This window comes from Oncorhynchus masou, chromosome 29 (genome assembly GCF_036934945.1).
Source record: "Oncorhynchus masou masou isolate Uvic2021 chromosome 29, UVic_Omas_1.1, whole genome shotgun sequence".
Lineage (NCBI taxonomy): Eukaryota > Metazoa > Chordata > Actinopteri > Salmoniformes > Salmonidae > Oncorhynchus > Oncorhynchus masou.
Genome location: NC_088240.1, coordinates 23,478,194 through 23,504,713, shown reverse-complemented (window position 1 = coordinate 23,504,713; position 26,520 = coordinate 23,478,194). Strand labels below are relative to the sequence as shown.

The window sequence follows — 26,520 nt, the reverse complement described above, 5'->3', positions numbered from 1 at the left end:
ACACACAGTCATAGAAAAGACAGACAGGCACGATGATTCCTTCCTTTCTCACCGTCCATTACTGTCCAGAGACATCCCATCAACCCACAGCAGCATGCAGGGCTCTGTGCGCGCACGCGCACACACACACACACACACACACACACACACACACACACACACGCACGCACGCACGCACGCGCGCACGCACACACACACACACACACACACACACACACACACACACACACACACACACACACACACACACACACACACACACACACACACACACACACACACACCACCTTTGAATGCCCATGTCCCTGTCTTACGCTAAAAAGCATATTAAAAACCAAAAAAAACATGTTTAAGTGAGAATAGGCATTGGTCTGAAGCCAAAAAAGAAAAGAAATTCACAGGCACCACAATGCCTATGCCACCCATGCTCTACCAAGGTTTTCCAGCACACAGCTTTGACATACTACAGTAGCTACACGTATGTTGGTATTGTACTTCAGACTATGTGTAGGCAGGTTGCTTAGTATTCAAACCTTCTCAAACAGCCTAATTCATACTCTTAGAGGAGGTGCTTCCACAATTATTGATTTGTACTGAATACAAGGTAAAATATTGGAGTCTTCACACACCACAGTAAGACCTTATCATTATTAAATGGAAGCAAACTTTACTTTTATACTTACAAGACCATCCGGCTTGATTGTGCTGTTTTGTCTTGTAGTAATGTGGTGCATTCGTATTTCCTTAAACCTTTACTTTAGCAAAACATAATTACAGGATTTTTTGTTCAGCAGGTGCCCAACATAACAACGGGTGGTGGTGTGTTGGACACAGTAGCTCAGCTAGAGCCTGTCAGCAGTCCTGATTTCTGTAACTGTTAGCTTATCTGTGTAATATTGACATAAGTTCAAAACCACTTGTGTTTGGTTATGTTTTATCAGTTGCTGTGCTGATCAACGGACAGTTCAGTGCCTCTGTCAAAATAATGTGTAGCTTAAAGTTATGTTTGCACTTGTTTTTATTTTTGCAAAAAATATGGTGTTGCAACAGTAATTCCAATTTACACTAGGCCTATCTAAAAATATATACAAATGATATATACAAATTATATACATACGATGCTCTATGTAATTATTGGGACAGTGAAGCAGTTTTTCTTATTTTGGCTCTATACTCCAAACATTTCAATTTGAAATCAAACAGTGACTATGAGGTGAAAGTGTAGACTGCCAGCTTTAATTTGAGGGTGTTTTCATCCATATCTGGTAAACCGTTTAGAAATCACAGCACTTTTTGGACACAGTCCCCTATTTTAGGGAACCAAAAGTATTGGAACAAAGTCAGTTATATGTACAGTATATTGAAGTAGTACAAAGTTAAGTATTTGGTCCCATATTCCTAGCACGCAATGATTACATCAAGCTTGTGACTCTACACATTTGTTTCTGTTTGATTTGGTTATGTTTCAGAGTATTTTGTGCCCAATAGAAATGAATGGTAAATAATGTATTGTGTCATTTAGGAGTGACTTTTATTGTCAATAGGACCATGATATGCTTCACCACTGCTCCAGGGTGGATCAGTGGTCTAAGGCACGGCATCTCAGTGCAAGAGGCGTCACTACAGTCCCTGGTTTGAATCCAGGCTGTATCACATCTGGTCGTGATTGGGAGTCCCATAGGGTGGCGCACAATTGGCCCAGCATTGTCCGGGTTTGGCGAGGTAGGCCGGCATTGTAAATTTGTTCTTAACTGACTTGTCTAGTTCAATAAAGGTTAAATAAAAATAGATTAATGTGGATGCTACTATGATTACGAATAATCCTGAATGAATCGTGAATAATGATGAGTGAGAAACGCATACTCCCCCCCCCAAAAAAAAGCTAGCCTCCCTGTTATTGTAATGGTGAGAGGTTAGCATGTCTTGGGGGTATGATATTTGTGCGTCTGTAATTAGACAAGTACAGTCATTAGACAAGTACAAAACTCTTAAGAAAAAGTATAGACATATTTACAAATCTGAAATTGGATAGGTGCTGGTTGAAGACAAAACTTCCGCTCCAAATGTCCTCAGTAATGCTGTACACAGTTATCCAGCTCCAGTAAAAGAGCACACATGTCCTCATTTATAAATATCAGTATAAATATGAAAACATTTGGGAGTACTCACAGATTTGGAACAGAACAAACATTTTAAGTATTGATAGTGTGCAAAGTACCATGTGTACTGCGTGCATTTGAATTGGCATATGTTGTTTGTCGGTTCCACATGGGCCAGTTGCATTTCTCAGTGACAGGCACTGCCCACAATCCGCCACGCTGCCATAAAGCCCTGTGTCCCTGGGCAGTACTGTAGGGATGGTGTGCATCTCACGGATGAGGGCAACGACCTCTTTCTTCCTTGAGGGTCTGAGAGCTCCTCCGTTCTGGCATGACGCACTCAGTTGTACACACAACCACACTCACTGCCACTCCAAGAACCTAAAGGCCCTTCTAAGAGCCACGTAATAAATGTGAATAAGCACTGTGTGTCAAAACCATACACTAAAGAGAATTTGTCAAAATGTATCCTCCGAGAGGGGAACTCAGGACCTGCAGTTCCCAGGGCAGTGGCACTAACTGTCACGCTACGAACCTTGTTTTAAACATAATAACTTGACACTAGTTACATGAACAGTCTGGTGATGACAGGAAGCTTTTGTTGCACAATGTTTTTGTTGTTCATTCACTCGGTACTGACTGAACATTTATTTATCTTGCTTGGTTAAAAAGGAATTATCTAAAACAGTTAATGTGTTGAAAACAGTCTAATTTCTAGAGTTAGCTCTAACCAGGTTAGCAAGTATGGCATTTTCTTTTGACTGCGCACAGTGCGGTTGTGCTAGCAAGCAATTATGTTTTTGTTTAAACTGGGTGCACTCACACAAAGTGCGAATTTAGATTTTTAGGAACACACTAAAAAGTAACTTGATACTGTATTGATCAATCAGTGCAAATTTGGATTATAATGACAAGAAGAAAATTGCATTTAGAGAGGAGGTAGAGGACTTAATTAATGCATAAGGTAAGGTTAGTAACGCTAGCTAACGTTAGCTTTGGATCGTCGAATACAACATGTCTGTCTGGTGTGCTAGCTTGCTAACTGCTTCTTATTTTTATCAGCAACAGTTTGTGTTGGGAGAGGCACGGCTGATCTTGGTCGAGGCTAGCTAGCTAGCAGCTGTTATGTTAAATGCCGAAATCTGATTGCACACGTAACGTTAACAAGCAAGCCAATTTGACTGTATGGAGTAGCTAACGTTAAATGAGCAATGCCCATTGCATGATGTATTATAAATTAGCACCGTGGCAATTTCCCAAAGTTTGGTGTTGACAATGAACTTTACTTAGCTAGCTAGCTATAGTACCTATGCTTTGGAAGAATGTGGGATATCAGTTATTTTCAACATTGGGTTGTTACTTGTTAACTAGTTAGCTAGCTAACTGGCTATAGCAGGCAAGGATGTTCGCTAGCTTCCTTGTTTGTTTACACAGATGACTTCAGCCTTATATAAAAAAAACTTCCTTGGCAAAAAAATAGCTAGCTAGCTTTCCTCGTTTGTTGGTTAGCTAGCCTGACAACTCTCATCTGACTGGTATTCTATCTGTGGTATAACGTTACGTTAGCTAATCAAAACAAAACCACTTTCAGCTCACTAATAATAACAACAATATTTTCATGTTGAACAATTTATCTGTATGCATTTATTGATTAACCTCAGCTTGAGTAGCAAGATATAGATATCTATAGCCTAGTTTTGTCCTCAACCACTTCTTATCTTCACTGGCTGCTGCCTGGCTGGTGCAGGCGGCGCACTGTTTGTGTTGTTGAGTTGCTGATCGACCGAGTTGCTAGCCAATCAAGTTAATTTGCAAATTTCATTGAGATTGGTGTCATATTGCTTTTGATATAATAGTAGGGAGATATGAATTTAACACTGAGCTTCAACCTGCTCTCCGCCTAAATATCTCAGTGCCTTCTCCCAGCCAGTCCCTCTCCACCCAAGGACACAGAGGACAGAGAGATGAGGATAGGAGAGAGGAAGGAGTGGGAGAGAGGATGGTGAGAGAAAAGAGAGGGGGATGGGGAAGGAGAGGTGGATGGGGAAGGAGAGGGGGATGGGGAAGGAGATGGGTAAGGAGAGGGGGATGGGGAAGTAGAGGGAGATGGGGAAGGAGAGGGGATGGGGGATGGGTTGTAGAGACAGAGGATCTGAGAGAGGAGAGCAGATCAATGTGGCTGCTTCAGGTAGTCAGTCTGTTTCTCGGGATGATTGCCCTAATCCTGGATAGCACCATGCTAATGCAACTGTTCTCATCTTCCTCCCTTAATAATTGTTTTAATAAAAACCTACACCTCTCACAATACAGGCATGCTGCAGTACTTCCATCTCTTTCGATTCAACATTTGTATGGGATGGAAAGAGAAAGATTGAGGCTATTCCAGCAGTCAAGCCCAGTCAGTGTAGTGACAGCAGCAGTGTGTGTCTCTGTCAGGCTAGCAGAGAGAGGCAGCTTGTTCCCAGTGTTACAGACTGACTGCAATGATCATTCTTTGTTCCCACTGGTAGACTGGCCTGTAATAAGGACACATCCCTCACTGTCTCTATACTGGCTCAATGTACTACCGCTGTGCAGACACACACACACACACACACACACACAGATAAATACACACGCCAGTATTCACACAGAGAAATACACAATAAAAACACATAAGCAGTAACATGCACACACAGACACACACATGCTGCAACATCGAGAGCATCCTGATCAGTTGCTTCACTGCCTGGTACGGCAATTACTCGTCCTCCGACCGCAAGGCACTTCAGGGGGTAGTGCGTACGGCCCAGTACATCACTGGGGCAAAGCTCCCTGCCATCCAGGACCTCTACACCACGCGGTGTCAGAGGAAGACTCTAAAAATTGTCTTAGACCCCAGCCAACCCAGTCATAGACTGTTCTCTCTACTACTGCATGGTAAGCGGTACCGGAGTGCCAAGTCTAGGACAAAAAGGCTTCACACAGTTTTTACCCCCAAGCCATAAGACTCCTGAACAGGTAACCAAATGGTTACCCGGACTATTTGCATTATGTGCCCCCCCCCCAACCCCTCTTTTACGCTGCTGCTATTATCTGTTTATCTTATATGCATAGTCACTTTAACTATACATTCATGTACATATTACCTCAATTGGCCCGACCTACCAGTGCTCCCGCACATTGGCTAACTGGGCTATCTGCATTGTGTCCCACCACCTGCCAACCCCTCTTTTTACACTTCTGCTACTCTCTGTTCATCATATATGCACAGTCACGTTAATGATACCTACATGTACATACTACCTCAATAAGCCTGACTAACAGGTGTCTGTATATAGCCTTGCTACTCTCTGTTCATCATATATGCACAGTCACGTTAATGATACCTACATGTACATACTTCCTCAATAAGCCTGACTAACAGGTGTCTGTATATAGCCTTGCTACTCTCTGTTCATCACATATGCATAGTTACTTTAACCATATCTACATGTACGTACTACCTCAATAAGCCTGACTAACAGGTGTCTGTATAGAGCCTTGCTACTCTTATTTTCAAATGTCTTTTTACTGTTTTATTTCTTTACTTACCTACACACACACACACACCTTTTTTCCCCGCACCATTGGTTAGAGCCTGTAAATAAGCATTTCACTGTACCTGTTGTAGTCGGCGCACAGGACAAATACACTTTGATTTGATTTGGCACACTGTAGCAGTGGAATCATTCTTTCCATAAGTAGGTGTTGGACTGTTGGACTGTCTTTGTCTGAATTTGTTGATATTTTACTCACACACTGCACTCTCCATACCACAGTCCTGACATATCATAACATCATGAACATCACTAAATGTTCTGGCCTCAGTCTAACATGGATCTTTACTGATCAGGACGTTTTATATGATGCTACACTAACCAAACCTTGGAGTGAACCCAAAACAGACAAACATGCACGCAGCTATGCATGCAAACATACAGTACCATTCAAACTTTTGGACACGCCTACTCATTCAAGGGTTTTTATTTATTTTTACCATTTTCTACATTGTAGAATAATAGTGAACACATCAAACTATGAGATAACACAAATGGAATCATGTAGTAACCAAAAAGTGTTCAACAAATTAACATATATTTTATATTTGAGATTGTTCAAAGTAGCCACCCTTTGCCTTGATGACAGCTTTGCACACTCTTGGCATTCTCTCAACCAGCTTCACCTGGAATGCTTTTCCAGCATTCTTGAAGGAGTTCCCACATATTCTGAGCACTTCTTGGCTACTTTTCCTTCACTCTGCGGTCCAACTCATCCCATTTGGTTTGAGGTTGGGTGATTGTGGAGGCCAGATAATCTGACGCAGCACTCCATCACTCTCTTTCTTGATCAAATAGCCCTTACACAGCCTAGAGGTGTGTTGGGTCATTGTCCTGTTGAAAAACAAATGATAGTACCACTACGCGCAAACCAGATGGGATGGCGTATCACTGCAGAATGCTGTGGTTTGAATTGTAAATTGTAAGTGTGCCTTGAATTGTAAATAAATTACCAACAGTGCCACCAGCAAAGCACCCCCACACCATCACACCTCCTCCTCCATGGCTCACTGTGGGAACCACACATGCGGAGATCATCCGTTCACCTACTCTGCGTCTCACAAAGACACTAAAATTTGGACTCATCAGACCAAAGGATAGACTTCCAACGGTCTAATGTCCATTGCTTGTGTTTCTTGGCCCAAGCAAGTTTCTTCTTATTATTGGTGTCCTTTAGTAGCGAAGTCTTTGCAGCAATATGACCATGAAGGCCTGATTCACGCAGTCTCCTCTGAACAGTTTATGTTGAGATATGTCTGTTACTTGAACTCTGTAAAGCATTTATTTGGGCTGCAATTTCTGAGTCTGGTAACTAATGAACTTATCGTCTGCAGCAAAGGTAACTCTTGATCTTCTTTTCCTGAGAGCCAGTTTCATCATAGCGCTTCATGTTTTTTTTGACTGCACTTGAAGAAACTTGACTGACCTTCATGTCTTATAGTAATGATGGACTGTCATTTCTCTTTGCTTATTTGAGCTGTTCTTGCCACAATATGGACTTGGTCTTTTACCAAATAGTGCGATCTTCTGTATACCACCCATACCTTGTCACAACACAACTGATTGGCTCAAATGCATTAAGAAGGAAAGAAATTCCACAAATTAACTTTTAACAAGGTACACCTGTTAATTGAAATGCATTCCAGGTGACCACCTCATGAAGCTGGTTGAGAGAATGCCACGAGTGTGCAAAGGTGTCATCAAGGCAAAGGGTGGATAAAATAGATAAAATATATTTTGATTTGTTTAACACTTTTTTGTTATTACATCATTCCATATGTGTTATTTCATCGTTTTGATGTCTTCACTATTATTCTGCAATGTTGGAAATAGTAAAAAATAAAAACCCTTGAAAGAGTAGGTGTTCTAAAACTTTTGACTGGTATTGTACATGCACACACACATACAACTTTGAGTTATCCCAACAGTGTGATACCCTCAGATGCGCTGCAGTATCTATGGCAGTCCCTGTCTAGCCAGTAGAGAGAGAACAAGTACCAAAACCTTAAGATGGCTTGGTTGGCCGATGGTCACCACAGAGGGGACAACTAAGGTCCTTTCTTTAATTAACTGAAAATGTAGTCCACTGTATTCATGGTACTTATTCTGTCCAACAACTTGTGAAATATTTCTAAACATCTATCATACTAATAATACCTCCACATGGCAGTAAATCCATTGCAAACCCTCTTCGCTCCCTCTTTCTAACAACAAAATACATGCCTTGAAGATAGAAATGTTAAAAACATCTGGGACTGAATGTTCTTATAAGGATTCCCACGGAACAACCCAGAATATTGTATTTCTATTTCTAGCAATGCATCAAAGGGAGAGAAAAAACAGCACCAAGGCTAATCTGACTGGTGAAATAGATGTGTGTGCGACACCCAAGATGAATGTTAGATAGATACGTATCAAACCCCACTCATGATGGCTTCTGCTGTCATCATAAGATGACCACAGGGGGAGTGGGTCAGTATTTGTGTGTGTGTGTGTGTGTGTGTCCTGGATGATGACCGTGAGAGAGAAAGCACATCAACTAACAGTAGTTGATAGAGGAGGGAGATGAGCAGTCCCCTATCTCCTAACATCTGTCTGTATCCAACAGTCGTTCTCTATTCTTCTCCTTTACGAGGAAGAGCAAGAATCTGGTCCTTATCTACGGAACCCCTGTTTAACCCCTCTAATATGTCACATACACACAGGGAGTGCAGATGCACTATCGGGAGCATCTTGACCAGCTGCATTACTGCCTGGTTTGGCAACTGCACCACCCTCGACCGCAAGGCTCTACTGAGCGAGGTGCGAATGGCCCAGCACAATCACTGGGGGCGAGCTCCCAGCTATCAGGACATTCATACCAGGCGGTGTCTGAGGAAGGCCCGAAAAATTGTAATTATGGTACTGGCACTGTTTATAGCTTGCATTATTGTGTTTATCTTATTTCTCGTGTTTTCTTACTTTATATTTTTTCTTCTTAACTTGATATTGAATATTGCATAATTGGGAAAGAGCTTGCAAGTAAGAATTTCACTGTACTGATTTACACCTGCTGTATCCTGTGCACGTGACAAAAAACATTTCAACTTTAAACACTGCATGTACACACACCTCACTCCAAAGACAAATGAAGACAGTCCAGGAAAGCAAGACTCACAAAACACACCGCACACATAAACACACACATACAAACAGCCAGCCAGACCCTAGCCTAGTTAAAGGACTTAAATATCACCGGAGAAGTGGAAAATTACCCCTCAAAAGATCTGCCACAGTATTCTCTCCATTTTAAAGGAAAATAGGATTTAAACCAGATTGAAAAGGCACTGTGCTAGACCACAGCCAATTAACTAGAACTGCTCAATTCTACAGAAATAACTGCTCTACTCTCAAGAAATAACTGCTCAACTCTGCAGAAATAACTGCTCTACTCTACAGAAATAATGGCTCTACTCTCAAGAAATAACTGCTCAACTCTACAGAAATAACTGCTCTACTCTACAGAAATAACTGCTCTACTCTACAGAAATAACTGCTCTACTCTACAGAAATAACTGCTCTACTCTACAGAAATAACTGCTCTACTCTACAGAAATAACTGCTCTACTCTACAGAAATAACTGCTCTACTCTACAGAAATAATGGCTCTACTCTACAGAAATAACTGCTCTACTCTACAGAAATAACTGCTCTACTCTATAGAAAAATAACTGCTCTACTCTACAGAAATAACTGCTCTACTCTACAGAAATAACTGCTCTACTCTACAGAAATAACTGCTCCACTCTACAGAAATAACTGCTCTATTCTACAGAAATAACTGCTCTAATTTACAGAAATAACTGCTCTATTCTACAGAAATAACCGCTCTACACTACAGAAATAACTGCTCCACTCTACAGAAATAACTGCTCTACTCTAAGGAAATAACTGCTCCACTCTACAGAAATAACTGCTCTATTCTACAGAAATAACTGCTCTACACTACAGAAATAACTGCTCTACTCTACAGAAATAACTGCTCTATTCTACAGAAATAACTGATCTACACTACAGAAATAACTGCTCTACACTACAGAAATAAAAACAACTTCAACCAAAAGAACATGTGACTGGGCTGACATATGGAATTGTTTTAAGATAGTCATACCATGGATCATTAAGCTATTTGATTTTGAATTTTAGGAGCCCTATATATATCAAAAAATATATACACTAATTATTTGATAAAATATTGAATTTGGGCCTTACTACAGAAGCCCATAGAAACACATTCATACATGGAAAAACAGACCCCCCCCAAAACATCATGAGGAATAAGGTTTTGAATTGTCTGTTCTATATCTAGGAGATCTAAGAAAGCTCAGGAAATATTTTTGTTTGCTGGACACATTTAACCTCTTTTTTTGTTGAAACAAATCTACCTCCATAATTCCATTCATTTTTAAACCGGTACTGGGTTACCTTCAGAGGAGTCCTGTGACAGTTATCATGTTCCTGAGAGTGTCATTTCTTATAGAGGTTATATTAGTAGGCCAAACCGTTCGGAGGCTACAGATGTTTTTGTGAACGTCTCCTGGTCTGACAAACAGTGCTGTTGTGCTGCCACTTTCCACAGCAGATGCGGACGGCCGACATAGGCAAAACAATTTTTATATCTCTAGCTTAAACTGACAGATTTTAATGGGGATTTTTGCATTATGTTCATTAGATTGATTCACAGATGCATCATTATATTTTATGAACATGCATACCGTGTCAATACTGAGGCCCCTCTTTTACAGATATAAAAAATAAGAAAGTTAGAGAGATGAAAGACAGATTACATTGCAGTTTCAACACACACACGCACAGAAGACGAAAACACCCTGATTGGCGCATAGCTGGGAGAACTAACCCCCACTGCCTTAAAAGCCTCAAGAGGGAAATTGTCTCTTTCTTTCTCTCTCTCTCCCTCTCTTTTTTCTCTCGCCCTCTGCCTCGCTCTCTCTCTATCCTTTTCTCTCTCTCCCGTTCTCTCTCCCTCTCTCTCCTGTTCAGAGAGGCAGGCAGGCAGAGAGGCAGCTAATTGTATTTCCTGCCTGTTCTTCCATGGGCTTCAATCCCAATTAGATATGCCTGGTCTGATCTGCTGCCAAGCCTCAGCTTGACTAACTGGGATCAGCTCTCACACACACAGACAGACTCCATCACACAGGCCATCTCGGAGAGTGGTCACACATGGGATTCTCCCACCACCGTGTGAGACAGTCAGGGAGGAAACAGCAGCCAGAGCCCTGAGGGAATGAAACTGTGACTGAAGAGCTTTCTAATTCAATGAGGACCACTGTGGGTGTGTGTGTGTCCATGTGTGTGGAGTGGAGAGGCATGCCATGGCTAACACCATCACCATCCCCTCCTTAGGCTCTGCATTGTCCATCTCCATCCCACTCCATATCAATAGTAAGATACCGACATACAGCTAACGCACTCGCACACACACAGCAGCTGTGTGTTCTGTCCCATTAAAACTCAGTTTGTGTTTGACTACAGTACCCAGCTGTTAGTGTTACTAAAAAACAAGATGAGCGCGAGAGAGAGAGGAACAGGTCTAATTCCCTTGGCCTGGGGATCGATGGCAAACACAGCTGTGTTTATTTTAAACACAAATCCTGAATCAGGTCTGTACTTGTAGACTTGATTATGTATTGAACCAATTTAAAGGGGCAGAACCAGGCTATAATGTAACAGCTCATCAGTAAATGCCACAGTAATCAGTGCCAGTGGTTGTGTGTGTGAGGAGCGGTGTGGGGTCAGTAGAGGCAGAGCTGTGTTTGTGAGTACAACAGAAACAGCAGTGTAATCCTGTTAACTCCATGGTGGGTTTTATATTATACCATAAATACAGCATGGTACAGTCACTATACTCATTCAATAAAGAGAGGTGTGAATGTAAAAAACATGACACAACAATCTCCCTTTCTACTCCCTCAGTCTCTCTTCCCATCTCTCTCTATCTCTCTCTCTCTGCTCAGTGGTGATTGTTTTAAGGGTTGAAGCTGTTGTTTACAGACTTCAATTCTGTTCTCTGAACTTATATGTTTCCCCCAAAAAAACAATGCCCCCTGAGAAATATGGCTGTTGCTGTTATGGTGTTAAATGAATCCCTGTTTCTTCTCTCTTCGTTCCCTTTCTCCTCCTTTCTCTCTCTCTTCCAATCTGTGAGTAAATATTTAGTTGTCTGAATCACGTTAATGTAACATCACTCACAGACCTTCAGTAGAGGATGTTTGATGGCTCACTGAAAGGACCTTCTCTGCTTTCATAATTCACCCATCTATTTAGACCTATCGCAATAATAATAATAAAACCTGAAATTACACTGTCATCAAACATTGCATTTTGTCTTTAATAAATATAATTTAAGCTGTTCATAGCCATATTGCAGCCTGCAACACTTCAATTATTAGAAGGACATTTTCATTTCCTTTTTCAATTAAGACTAGCTCAACCACTAGACCCTACACTCTCTCTCTACTGTATTTCTCAGTGTAAAATGTGTTTTTCTATTCAACAGCTTGTCTATATCTATGACTATAATATAGACTTCAAGCTCACACCTTTCCATCAGTCCTTCATTATCAGCTGCACTGACTTCATGCTAATTCTCTTCATTAGATGCCACACCTAACATAATAGAAGCTGTAGAGGACTCATGTTATCTTGCATAATCAAACAGACACACATAGCTACAGTGGGGCTAACTACAGATATGGAATAAAATGTTACTTACATAAGGCTCTTAGCAGAGGTTCCATTACGCAAATGAGAATATGTATAATTAATGCTGAGTTATATTCACTACATTTAACCATCATACAGCACTATGAGTGTCACCAATCTAACCACAGTAATGTTCTCCCAAGGATCCCCCCCACCACCCTCTCTCTGCTCTCCATGGTGCTGAATCGGTTGCCCAGGTGACGTATGATCAAGCGCATCCGCCAGGCAGCGAGCTGTTGTGTTTGACTCACCATCACCGCAGCAGAGCAAAGCATCGCTGACTGCCAGTATTCACTTTAACATCCACTTTCTCTCAAGGACGCCATTCTCAAGTAGCATAGCTATTCACTCATTGATAAACAAATACTATATGCGAACTGGAGAGGCTGATTTAAACCCAGAAAGACCCGACATTTAGCAAACAATTTTCTATCTTCCTGTTTTTGAAAACTGAAGTAGCCTATTCAGAATAGGGGTTTTGACCTAAACAGAGGCAACTAACTTATTTGTTAAACAATGCCGTTTGAAATGGGTCTACGTTGAGTAGTAGGCCATTAGGACTTTATGCTTGTGTTTCCATCAACTTGCGTGCCCTTTATCAAGTCTGTATTTTATATAGGCTAACTGAATAGAATAATATTCACGTCTCTAAATCAATAAGAAAATATATATACGTTTTCAATCAACAAATGCATAGCCTGGAATAAATGGAAACATTCAACATCTGATATGGCATGGCAGCATTCTATTAGGGTGCTCGAGGCATTATCTCTCTCTATCAGTTTATCTCAATACATAATTACCACATCTAGCATGTCCAGCTATTAATATCCCAATAGGTTATTAATGGTAGTAGCCATGCAGTGATGGGGATAAGAGGTGACACCGCTGCCTTCAATTGAAGAGGGATTACCAGCAGCGAAACCTCTCGTTGGATAGCCTGCATACCAAATCAAATCAAATCAAATGTATTTATAAAGCCCTTTTACATCAGCTGGTGTCACAAAGTGCTATACAGAAACCCAGCATGAAATCACAAACAGCAAGCAATGCATATGTAGCACAATCACACAATGTCAGAAACAGAAATCGCCGCGCATAAAACAAGGGAATTTCACGAGGAAACCAGCCTGTTTCTTACCGTTTTAAGTTTTCAGTGATTCTGGAGGAGAAGAATGACGGATGCGACGCCACTGTCAACCCTCTTCTCTCTCTCTCCTCCCGCGAGCTCTCTGGCGCATCTCACGGAGGAGTGGTGGGGACACACTGCGAGCCCCTGTTTCCTCCTGTCCACCGAATAAAAACACCGAGTTGGGCGCGCGCCATCTACGGTTCGCTGTGCAAGACTCGACAGGCGGGTTGACTGCCTCTGAAACTAGCAAGGACGTTTTCAGTTGCGGAAAATGGGTTTACAGACTGAAAACAGAAAAGACCGAAGGAAAGCTGCGGTCCCTTGGCTTAACAAAGTCAGTCGGATAGATGATGCATAACGTATATAATGTATAACAGATAGCTGCAGATAATCGATCTTCTTCCTGAGGCTTCCCATCAGATGCTTTACAGTGCTCTCTGTGTTTATCATCATTAGATAATAGTCCTACCGACGCTTATCTGGCCACTGGAGACTTAGATCTCTCTACACAATGACATATTTACATCATTGTTTGCATTGGTTTAAACATGTTCTTTTAAATAATTTAGCAGACGCTCTTATCCAGAGCGGTTTACAGGAGCAATTACAGTTGAAGTCTGAAGTTTACATACACTTTGGTTGGAGTCATTATAACTCGTTTTGAACCACTCCACACATTTCTTGTTAACAAACCATAGTTTTGGCAAGTCGGTTAGGACATCTACTTTGTGCATGACACAAGTAATTTTTCCAACAATTGTTCACAGACAGATTATTTCACTTATATCCACTGTATCACAATTCCAGTGGGTCAGAAGTTTACATACACTAAGTTGACTGTGCCTTTAAACAACTTGGAAAATTCCAGAAAATGATGTCATAGCTTTAGAAGCTTCTGATAGGCTAGTTGATATCATATGAGTCAATTGGAGGTGTACCTGTGAATGTATTTCAAGACCTACCTTCAAACTCAGTGCCTCTTTAGGAAAATCAAAAGAAATCAGTCAAGACCTCAGAAAAAAATGTGTAGACCTCCACAAGTCTGGTTCATCCTTGGGAGCAATTTCCAAATGCATGAAGGTACCACGTTCATCTGTACAAACAATAGTACGCAAGTATAAACACCATGGGTCCACGCAGCCGTCATACCGCTCAGGAAGGAGACGCGTTCTGTCTCCTAGAGATGAACGTACTGTTGCGAAAAGTGGAAATCAATCCCAGAACAACAGCAAAGGACCTTGTGAAGATGCTGGAGGAAACAGGTACAAAAGTATCTATATCCACAGTAAAACGAGTCCTATATCAACATAACCTGAAAGGCCGCTCAGCAAGGAAGAAGCCACTGCTCCAAAACCACCATAAAAAAGCCAGACTACGGTTTGCAACTGCACATGGGGACAAAGATCATACTTTTTGGAGAAATGTCCTCTGGTCTGATGAAACAAAAATATAACTTTGTCCATAATGACCATCGTTATGTTTGGAGGAAAAAGGGGGACGCTTGCAAGCTGAAGTGCATCGACCCAACCGTGAAGCACAGGGGTGGAAGCATCATGTTGTGGGGGTGCTTTGCTGCAGGAGGGACTGGTGCACTTCACAACATAGATGGCATCATGAGGCAGGAGGATTATGTGGATATATTGAAGCAACATCTCAAGACATCAGTCAGGAAGTTGAAGCTTGGTCGCAAATGGGTCTTCCAAATGGACAATGACCCCAAGCATACTTTCAATGTTGTGGCAAAATGGCTTAAGGACAACAAAGTAAAGTATTGGAGTGGCCATCACAAAGCCCTGACCTCAAACCCATAGAAAATTTGTGGGCAGAACTGAAAAAGCGTGTGCGAGCATGGATGTCTTCAAATCTGATTCAGTTACACCATCTCTGTCAGGAGGAATGGGCTAAAATTCACCCAACTTATTGTGGGAAGCTTGTGGAAGGCTACCCGAAACATTTGACTCAAGTTAAACAATGTAAAGGCAATGCTACCAAATACTAATTGAGTGTATGTAAACTTCTGACCCACTGGGAATGTGATGAAAGAAATAAAAGCTGAAATAAACCATTCTCTCTACTATTATTCTGACATTTCACATTCTTAAAATAAAGTGGTGATCCTAACTGACCCAAAACAGGGTATTTTTACTAGAATTTAGTGTCAGGAATTGTGAAAAACTGAGTTTGAATGTATTTGGCTCAGGTGTATGTAAACTTCCGACTTCAACTGTATGTTAAGTGCCTTGCTCAGTGGCACATTGACAGATTGTTCATGTAGTGACCTCGGGGATTTGAACCAGCGACCTTTCAGTTACTGTCTTGGTTTAATTTGTAGGTCAAAACAATGGTTTAATTTGTAGGTCAGTGCTTGTTTCCTACGTACTATTGGGGGGGTAAGTTCAGTCAGAAGGAAGAAGATTGGGGATGACAATGTCTAGTCTTCCATTTGACCTCAAACAATTTAAGTCCATTTGTATTTCTGTTTAGAAAAGTTCACTTACACTGATTCTGTAACTGAAATGACTCAATACCTGAAAAAGCAAAGGCATATCACATCAGTTCTGCAATATAATAACCAACAACTCTAACATTAAAATCTAATGGAAAATACATGAAACATGATCTAATACCTATGAATGAGGAAAACAGTAAATAGATTCCTCCATACCTCCAGTAGCCTTGACATTACAGATAACTGTCCCTCAGGCATGATCGCTAGAGGACATTTGCACACACACACACACCACAGGGTACTGTAGCTATAGAATCTGTGTCTGCAGGATATTACAAGGTAAAATGGCACAGCAGGTAATGTAATTAGTTTAATGTGGATGAAATCTTCATTCAAATATTCCATTGACTCTGCTTAGGATGTTTTATATCATGACAGATAATATATAAATAAATACATTCTATTGAATTAATTACAGCCACCTGCTAAATGTGAAAATATTATCTGATGACTTGCCCCACCTGGTGGGAGCTTTGAGAGCAGCTTTCACATGTCCAGTAAAATGTGCTATTTGGTCAGTAGGAAAACACTCCAAAAAAAGGCAGACAATGAATAATACTATGACTAACCAAATAAAAACTAATCCTCTGCCATCGGTCATCTTTATTTCCAGCAGTGGTGTGAACCTAATAAAAGGTTGTATGTGGATAGTAGGTTCTACAAACCCCAACCATAGAGCAGAACAGTGTTGTTGATATTGTTTCAAACTCTTGTTTCATATTGCTCTTTGTTGTGGTGTTCTGTTCATCAATGTGTTTGTCTGTTTGTCCATTTGTGGCTAACAAAATGACACACCCTTCTTTCCTTTAATCAGTGCACTAAGAATGTCGTCTTAAATCACTAGCCGTAAATCAACTGTAACATTAGACACATCCACCAAGGGTGGGGAGAGAGAGAGAGAGAGAGAGAGAGAGAGAGAGAGAGAGAGAGAGAGAGAGAGAGAGAGAGAGAGAGAGAGAGAGAGAGAGAGAGAGAGAGAGAGAGAGAGAGAGAGGGGGGAGTACTCCATTAAATACATATTTTCTGATTAACCACTTCTCCCAAGAGGATAATCCCCTAGGTCAGCTTGCTCTGCAGCTCACTAAGAACATTGAAACTAAAGACCAATCAAAAAAAAGTTTCATTTATAAAAACCAAAATCATACCAATTGACCTCAAATTGAAAAACAACTACAATAAAAATTGAAAAATTCAAATTAAATAACAAACTAAACTTGATTATCTCTCCCTAAATTGAAAATGTACATTGGCAGAATATTTTAGCCTCCATGATGTAAAAGGAAGAAAAACCCTCTCAGAATACAGTCTGGAAATTAAAAGAGGAAGACATGGTAAATCTTGGCTGCCAAGACATCAGAGAATATGTAGGTATAGATCCTTTTCCAGTACACGACAGACACACTGACGCCACATACAGATGCGCACGATTCTTGGCAGCAGTAAGAAAGCCATCACCATTTGCGCCCATTCAACTTAGCCTTGATTCACATTTTTATTACTTCTAAACAAAATAACTTTTGGGGTTTCTTAACGCTTACAATGATGTTTTGATTATTGCTTGAACAGTCACTGAGGTTATATTTGGTTGTGATCTTAGCAAAATAACTATTTTGGATGCAGCAGTTGTTAGCTAGAATGCTAACGCTCATTGATATAGCTTGAAGTTGTTAGCTAGAATGCTAACGCTCATTGATATAGCTTGAAGTTGTTAGCTAGAATGCTAACACTCATTGATATAGCTTGAACCAAAATATAGCTGAAGAGCCATTTTACTGGTTGAAGTTCAAGTGTTCAAGTTCAAGTGACACAAATATTATGTTAAGCAGGAGATTCATACGTTTCAAAATCCAATTATAATCCACTCATAACCAACATGTAAATAGATGGGGTTTGTTGCTGGTGTGCTATAAGAACTCCCCTTGTTCTGCCACCAACTTGTGTGCATCGCCCTCGTGCAACCATGTTTGCAAACACAGACAGGGGTCTATTTGGATTTACACCTGTAATGTTCGTCGTCCCCGTCTGAGGAGTATGAAGGATCGGAGGACCAATGCGCAGCGTGGTACCTGTTCATGATGAATTTATTTAACACAGAACACTAAAACAAAAATAACAAAGAGAATGAAACGAAACAGTCCTGTCTGGTGACATACACAAAGATAGAAAACAATCACCCATGAAACACAGGTGGGAAAAGGCTCCCTAAGTATGATTCTCACCTGACACCTGCCTCTGATTGAGAACCATACCAGGCCAAACGCAAAATACAACATAGAAAAACGCACATAGACAACCCACCCCAACTCACGCCCTGACCAAAACAAAGACATAACAAAAGAACTAAGGTCAGAACGTGACAACACCAAATAGAAACTGAGATGCACTTCCTGTGTTCCAACCCACAGTATGATAACATAATGGAAACATACAACCCATACTTTCTAAAAATATATACCAAATTTAAACAGATCGCTGATGTACACAAACCCCCCATCCTGCTCGGAGAGGAGCAGCATCTAAATGTGTCACCCTGTGCCACAACCAGAGATACATGAAATAGACTTTGCAGCTGTTAGTGTTTTTGTTTTGTTTCATTGTGTTATGTTTCTATTCTCTTTTGTTGTTTCCATATTGATTTTTTAAAATTCATTTAATTTCTGTACATACTTACACACAACATGTATGCACTCTAAATACACATCAAATAACATGTAATACACTCATACACTTGTGCACACACTCCTATATGCACGCACACTCATACAAATCCATGTGCACAAGTCTTGCATGTCTATGTGTGCATACACAAACACAAACACACACACACACCCTCTACTGGACACTGTGGTGAAGAAGGCATGACAGCGACTCTTCAACTTCAGGACGCTGAAGAAATTCGGCCTGTCCCACGAGAGCCCTCACAGTGTTCTACAGGAGCACCATCGAGAGCATACTGTTAGGTTGCATCACAGCCTGATACGGCAACTCCCCTGCCGCGTACCGAAAGGCCCTACAGAGGGTGGTACGCTCAGCCGAACGCACCATTGGGTACACTGCCCTCCAGGACACCTACAACACCAGGTGTCACAGAAAGGCCAAGATCATCAGGAAACTCGGCCGCCTGTGCCATGGCCTGTTCTTCCTGTTTCCATCAGTCAGATGTGGGCAGTATAGAAGCATCATGGCAAAAGACTGTAAAACTGGCCAATAGCTTCTACCCCCAGACCATCAGTCTGCTGAACAGCCACCACTAGTCAACTACCTACTCCCCTGCCTTCCCCCAGCCTCCCCGAACTTCCTGCCCCTAATCCAATGGACATTATCATGCTGAACAGCCACCACTAGTCAGCTACCTACTCCCCCTGCCTTCCCCCAGCCTCCCCGAACTTCCTGCCCCCACCCCAATGGACATTATCATGCTGAATAGCCACCACTAGTCAACTACCTACTCCCCCTGCCTTCCCCCAGCCTCCCCGAACTTCCTGCCCCCACCCCAATGGACATTATCATGCTGAACAGCCACCACTAGTCAGCTACCTACTCCCCCTGCCTTCCCCCAGCCTCCCCGAACTTCCTGCCCCTAATCCAATGGACATTATCATGCTGAACAGCCACCACTAGTCAGCTACCTACTCCCCCTGCCTTCCCCCAGCCTCCCCGAACTTCCTTCCCCCACCCCAATGGACATTATCATGCTGAATAGCCACCACTAGTCAACTACCTAATCCCCTTGTCCCGCCACCTGCTTCCCCGGTCTTCCTACCCCATCCCCCCATGCTACTCCAGCTATGGACATTTATCCTTGCCACAGTTGTTAATATGTTTATATTATTATTTTTATTTATATTATATTTGATTTTTTTATATTTCAGTTTGTCCTGCAGTGTCCTGCATCACTGTACCTTGTAATTACATCTGCAACCCTGTACATGTGACTCTAATCTAATCTGACACCTTCATGCACACCGTCACTCCATTGAGGATCTCATTGTATCTTATTGTACCTATTCAATGTCGTTACACAGGAGACTGGGGGAGGGGCTGGAAGAGAGAAAGGAGAGAGATGCTCTCAGGAGAGCGAGCTGTCAGCTAGCTTCTTCTATTTCTCACAATCGTACAGGCGCGCGCACACACACACACATAAATGCAAGCACACACAATCTCTACACAAAATGATGCTGTCAGCTGGCTACATCCATCGCTCACACATGCACAAACAGTACAACAACACCTGACCCTGGGGTCTTCATAATAACTGTGGCTCAGAGATATGCATCAGCCCAGTCCTGGACCTGCGGCCCACTTTATGGAAGTGAACCACTCTATTTCGGCCCTTCGCTATTTCGGCACCGAACACATCACCCTGTCTTGGAGAGGGGGTGACCTTGACAATGTATTGTTAAAACGAGAGGCTGCCTGGATCTTTAATTTACAGACCCTTGCTCCCTTCAGTCTCAATGTAGACTTTGATCTGAAGCCATTCTTGTGATTACTGTGATTCTACTCTCCATTGTAAATATTTATAGGCCTATGTAGCCCAATTGTATCTATGATCGTATGTTATTAATTCATGCATTTTATATGTTCTATTTATCTAGAAATCAACCAATGGAATCAAGCCAAATCTATCCATGATTACAGACACCTGTGTGTTTCCTTTGACACTATATAAACTAGTGACACGCAGTGTTTGTCATTATACCCTGATGAAGACAGATTGTCCCTCAAAATGTTGGTTATTAAATGATTGAATATGAGCTCCTAGAGTGTGAGGCTCTCCTTTTATTTTTCAACTGGGCCTGTGGACCAACACACACTCTCATACCACAGCCAAGTCATCTATGACCGTAGGGATGGTGTAGTGAACACGAGGTGAGACAGAGCGCTGGTTTCAAGCGCAGGGCGCAGCAGGTGTTTCTTGTAAAGGACCACAGGAGGAGGCAGGTAGCTGGGTCCAGGGGCAGGCAGAAGGTCATACACAGGGGGTCCAAAAAGGCAACAGTACAGGCAAGGAAAGGACTAGTAACGTCATCCAGGAGATCAGGCAATAGGTAGATAACAAGAAATCTGATAGGCTAAGGTACAGGCAGGGAATAGGCTAAGGTACAGGCAGGGGATAGGCTAAGGTACAGGCAGGGAATAGGCTAAGGTACAGGCAGGGAATAGGCTAAGGTACAGGCAGGGAATAGGCTAAAGTACAGGCAGGGATTAGGCTAAGGTACAGGCAGGGTATAGGCTAATGTACAGGCAGGGTATAGGCTAAGGTACAGGCAGGGTATAGGCTAAGGTACAGGCAGGGAATAGGCTACGGTACAGGCAGGGAATAGGCTAAGGTACAGGCAGGGAATAGGCTAAGGTACAGGCAGGGAATAGGCTACGGTACAGGCAAGGTATAGGCTAAGGTACAGGCAGGGAATAGGCTAAGGTACAGGCAGGGAATAGGCTAAGGTACAGGCAGGGAATAGGCTAAGGTATAGGCAGGGTATAGGCTAATGTACAGGCAGGGTATAGGCTAATGTACAGGCAGGGTATAGGCTAATGTACAGGCAGGGAATAGGCTAAGGTACATGCAGGGAATAGGCTAAGGTACAGGCAGGGAATAGGCTAAGGTATAGGCAGGGTATAGGCTAATGTACAGGCAGGGTATAGGCTAATGTACAGGCAGGGTATAGGCTAATGTACAGGCAGGTTATAGGCTAATGTATAGGCTAAGGTACAGACAGGGTATAGGCTAAGGTACAGGCAGGGTATAGGCTAATGTACAGGCAGGGTATAGGCTAAGGTACAGGCAGGGTATAGGCTAAGGTATAGGCAGGGTATAGGCTAAGGTACTGGCAGGGTATATGCTAAGGTACAGGCAGGGTATAGGCTAAGGTACAGGCAGGGTATAGGCAGGGATTAGGCTAAGGTACTGGCAGGGTATAGGCTAAGGTATAGGCAGGGTTTAGGCTAAGTACAGGCAGGGAATAGGCTAAGGTACAGGCAGGGGATAGGCTAAGGTACAGGCAGGGTATAGGCTAATGTACAGGCAGGGAATAGGCTAAGGTACAGGCAGGGAATACGCAAAAGAAGTCGTTAGTGAGGCAGGCAAAAACTATTATACACGGGAGGAGTAAATCACAGGAAACCCAGCGCTCAGAAAGACGTGTCACAAAACAAACAATACCTTACAGTGATGGGGTGCAAAGAACTGAACTAAATAGTGTGTGATAATGACATACAGGTGTGTGAACAGGTGATTAGAATTCAGGTGATTGGGATCTGGAGAGTGAGCTGTGTTCAGGCGATCTTTGAGGGTGTGAGTTGGAAGCAGACGTTAGATGGAGCCACACATTTTAATTTAACTAAATCTGCAGCCACAATTAGAAATGGGAAGGAAAAAAGGAAGATACAGAAGAATTGGCTAAAATACAAATACATGAGCTAAGATATAAGCTAGATGTAATTACATAAGCTAGATACATACAGTGCCTATAGAAAGTCTACACCCTCTTCAATTTTTTTTACAAATTGTTGTGTTATAAAGTGGGATTGAAATAGATTGAATTGCCATTTTTGTCATTAATCTAGACAAAATAATCCATCAATGAGAGATTTACATGCATATTCTTAATGTTAGATCTCCGTGTACATTTAAGGGCTGGCCATGCTGCCCTGTTATAAGCCAATTGTAATTTTCCGATGACCCTCTCTGTGGCACCTGACCACACGACTGAACAGTAGTCCAGGTCTGACAAAACTAGGGCCTGTAGGACCTGCCTGAATGATAGTGTTGTTAAAATGGCAGATAAGCGCTTTATTATGGACAGACTTCTCCCCATCTTAGCTACTGTTGTATCAACATGTTTTAACCATGACAGTTTACAATCCAGGGTTACTCCAGGCAGTTCAGTCACCTCAACTTGCTCAATTTACACATTATTTATTACAGGTATTAGTTGAGTTTTAGGGGTTAGTGGATGATTTAGTGTAGCCTAGTGGTTAGAGCATTGGACAAGTAACCAAAAGGTTGCAAGTTCAAATCCTTGTGCTGACAAGGTACAAAATCTGTCGTTCTGCCCCTGAACAGGCAGTTAACCCACTCTTCCTAGGCCGTCATTGAAAATAAGAATTTGTTCTTAACTGACTTGCCTAGTAAAATAAAGGTAAAATAAAAATTTGTCCAAAATACAATGCTTTTAGTTTTTTCAATATTTAGGATTAACTGATTCCTTGCCACCCATTCTGAAACTAACTTCAGCTCTTTGTTAATTGTCACAGTGATTCACTCGCTGTAGTAGCTGAGGTGTATAGTGTTGAGTCACCCACATACATAGACACAGTGGCTTTACTCAAAGCCAGTGGCATGTCATTAGTGAATATTTAAAAAATGTAAGGGACCTAGACAACTGCCTGGGGAATTCCTGATTCTACTTGGATTATGTTGGAGAGGCTTCCATTAAATAACACACTCTGTGTTCTGTTAGACAGGTGACTCTTTATCCACAATATAGCAGTGGGTGTAAGCCCTAATACATATGTTTTTCCATCAGCAGGCTATGCTCGATAATGTCAAAAGCTTAACTGAAGTCAACTGCCATGCTTGTTAAATGTCCTTCCCTATAAGTGTTCTGAAAGTCTATTGTCAATTTGTTTACAGTAAAATAGCATTGTAGCTGGTCAAACACCATTTTCCCCAAAGGTTTACTAAGGGTTGGTAACAGGCTGATTGGTTGGCTACTTTTTCTTCCTTCCAGGCCTTAGGGCACACACTTTCTTATTTGCGATTGAAGATATGGCAAATAAGAATGGCAATATCATCCCCTATTATACTCAGTAATTTTCTATCAAAGTTGTCAGACCCCAGTGGCTTGTCATTGTTGATAGACAACAATAATATTCCCACCTCTTCCACACTCACTTTACGGAATTCAAAATTACAATGCTTGTCTTTCATAATTTGATCAGTTATACTTGGATGTGTGGTGTCGGCGTTTGTTACTGGTATTTCATGCCTAAATTTGCTAATCTTGCCAATGAAAAAATCCTTAAAGTAATTGCCAATATCAGTGGGTTCATAATGGATGAGCCATCTGATTCAATTAATGACTGAGCTGAGTTTGCCTTTATGCCCAGAATTTTAATGTAAGATGCTCCAAAGCTTTTTACTACCATTCTTTATATAATTTATGTTTGTTTCATAGTATAGTTTCTTCTTCTTTCATCCAGTTTAGTCACATGATTTATGTGACTTATTTTCAATTCCTTTTGCCTCATCCCTCTCTACCATACAAATGTTCCATTCCTCATCAATCCACAGGGATGTGTTACGTGCAGTGTCTGGTTGCTCCTCATTACACACCACCGACCAAAAACATTCTTTACATCAACAACATATGAATCACTACAAAGCCTATTGTATGACCTCCTATACACTATACTAGGCCCAGCATTTAGAACTTTAGTATTCCTAGATATGTGTTCTATATTGTGATCGCTACAACCAATGGAATTGGATACTGCATTAAAGCACATTTCTGCAGCATTAGTAAAGATGTGATCAACATGATTTCATTCCTGTGCTGTTTGTAACTACATTGGTAGGTTGACTAATAACCTGAACCAGGTTGCAGGCACTGGTTACAGTTTGAAGATTTTTCTTGAGGGGTGTCGTGGAAATTTCCTCTATTTACCAAATCATGAGAGCAAACCACACACCAGTCAGAGTTATGCTTATCTTCACCTTTAATAATAATTAAGCTTTTGCAATAGCATTTTGACTTTCAACAGTTCAGTATCTCTAATGAAAAGTTGAGAGTCCCAACATAATGGCAAATGGGATCCTTTATAGCAAAGATCCACCCCCCCTAGACGATATGACAAACCACAGGTCTTAGGAACTTACACAAAGAAAGACTTTACTTCAGAGAGGAGTATCCCCTAGCCTGACAGAGTTGACTATAAATTATTGTTCAGTTTGGTCTCCTAAACAAAGCTCTTATTTCGTCCTTGGTACAAAATGGTACCAAGACATTACCCCCACCCTATGATATATATCAAATTGTCATTTAGATACAACCAATTCTAAATACAACCAATCCTGGACAAGCTCACAGAGAGGAGAGTGAGGCTATAGGTTAAGATAGGGGCAACAAAAGAGGGAGCATAGAATGATTCCAGACACTGCATTCCTCCTCTCCCCGATGGGAAAAGTAGGGAGTGACTGGCACACAGACACAGTGGAGCAAAAGATATGTTTACACATGATGACATCTTGACCTCTCCCCTCTCTGCGGCCCAAGCAACTTAGTCCTGACAGAGAACAGATACTTCAACCCCACCACAGTATTATACAAAAACAATATTCTGATGAGAAGTAACTTACAAACATATGATGAATATAAAACATCTTACCTATGTTACCAACCAATTCTGATTATTCCCCAACAGTGGGCAGCTTGATGAAAGCCAGTCAATATTTAAATCACCCAAAACCTATACCACTCTGTTGATATCCACATTTTATTACGTTACAGCCTTATTCTAAAATGGATTCATTGTTTTTCCTCCCTCAATCTAACAACAATCCCCCACAATGACAAAGCAAAAATAGGTTTTTAGACATTTTTGCTCATTTATAAAATCTCCCATTTACGTAAGTATTCAGAGCCTTTACTCAGTACTTTGTTGAAGCACCTTTGGCAGCGATTACAGCATCGATTATTCTTAGGTATGACGCTACAAGCTTGGCACACCTGTATTTGGGGAGTTTCCCCCATTCTTCTCTGCAGATCCTCTCAAGCTCTGTCCGGTTGGATGGGGAGCGTTACTGTACAGCTATTTTCAGGTCTCTCCAGAGATGTTCAATCGGGTTCAAGTCCGGGCTCTGGCTGGGCCATTCAAGTACATTCAGATACTTGTCCCGAAACCACTCCTGCATTGTCTTGGCTGTGTGCTTAGGGTCATTGTCCTGTTGGAAGGTGAACCATCGCCCCAGTCTGAGGTCCTGAGCTGGAGTAGGTTTTCATCAAGGATCTCAATGTACTTTGCTCCGTTCATCTTTGCCTCGAACCTGACTAGTCTCCCAGTCCCTGCCGCTGAAAAACATCCCACAGCATGATGCTGCCACCACCGTGCTTCACCGTAGGGATGGTGCCAGGTTTCCAGAGCATTCAGGCCAGAGAGTTCAATCTTGGTTTCATCAGACCAGAGAATCATGCTGTCATGTGCCTTTTACTGAGTTACTTCCGTCTGGCCACTCTACCGTAAAGGGTCTGATTGGTGGAGTGCTGCAGAGATGGTTGTCCACAAAGGAACTCTACAGCTCTGTCAGCGTGACCATCAGGTTCTTGGTCACCTCCTTGACCAAGAGGCCCTTCTCCCCGATTACTCAGTTTGGCCAGGCGGCCAGCTCTAGGAAGAGTCTTGGTGGTTCCAAAACATCTTCCATTTAAGAATGAT

The 26,520-nt window shown here is 41.8% G+C and overlaps 1 protein-coding gene across 2 annotated transcripts in view; it reads right to left on the bottom strand.

The window, feature by feature from the left end:
* The window catches only part of enox1 (ecto-NOX disulfide-thiol exchanger 1), a 117,820-nt gene extending 104,012 nt beyond the window's left edge, over window positions 1-13,808 (bottom strand). For both annotated transcript variants that reach the window (XM_064944321.1, XM_064944320.1), the window contains exon 1: window positions 13,581-13,808. The gene's annotated coding sequence lies outside the window, so the exon portion shown is untranslated. The remainder of the gene's footprint in view (window positions 1-13,580) is intronic.
* Window positions 13,809-26,520: the final 12,712 nt, after the last annotated feature.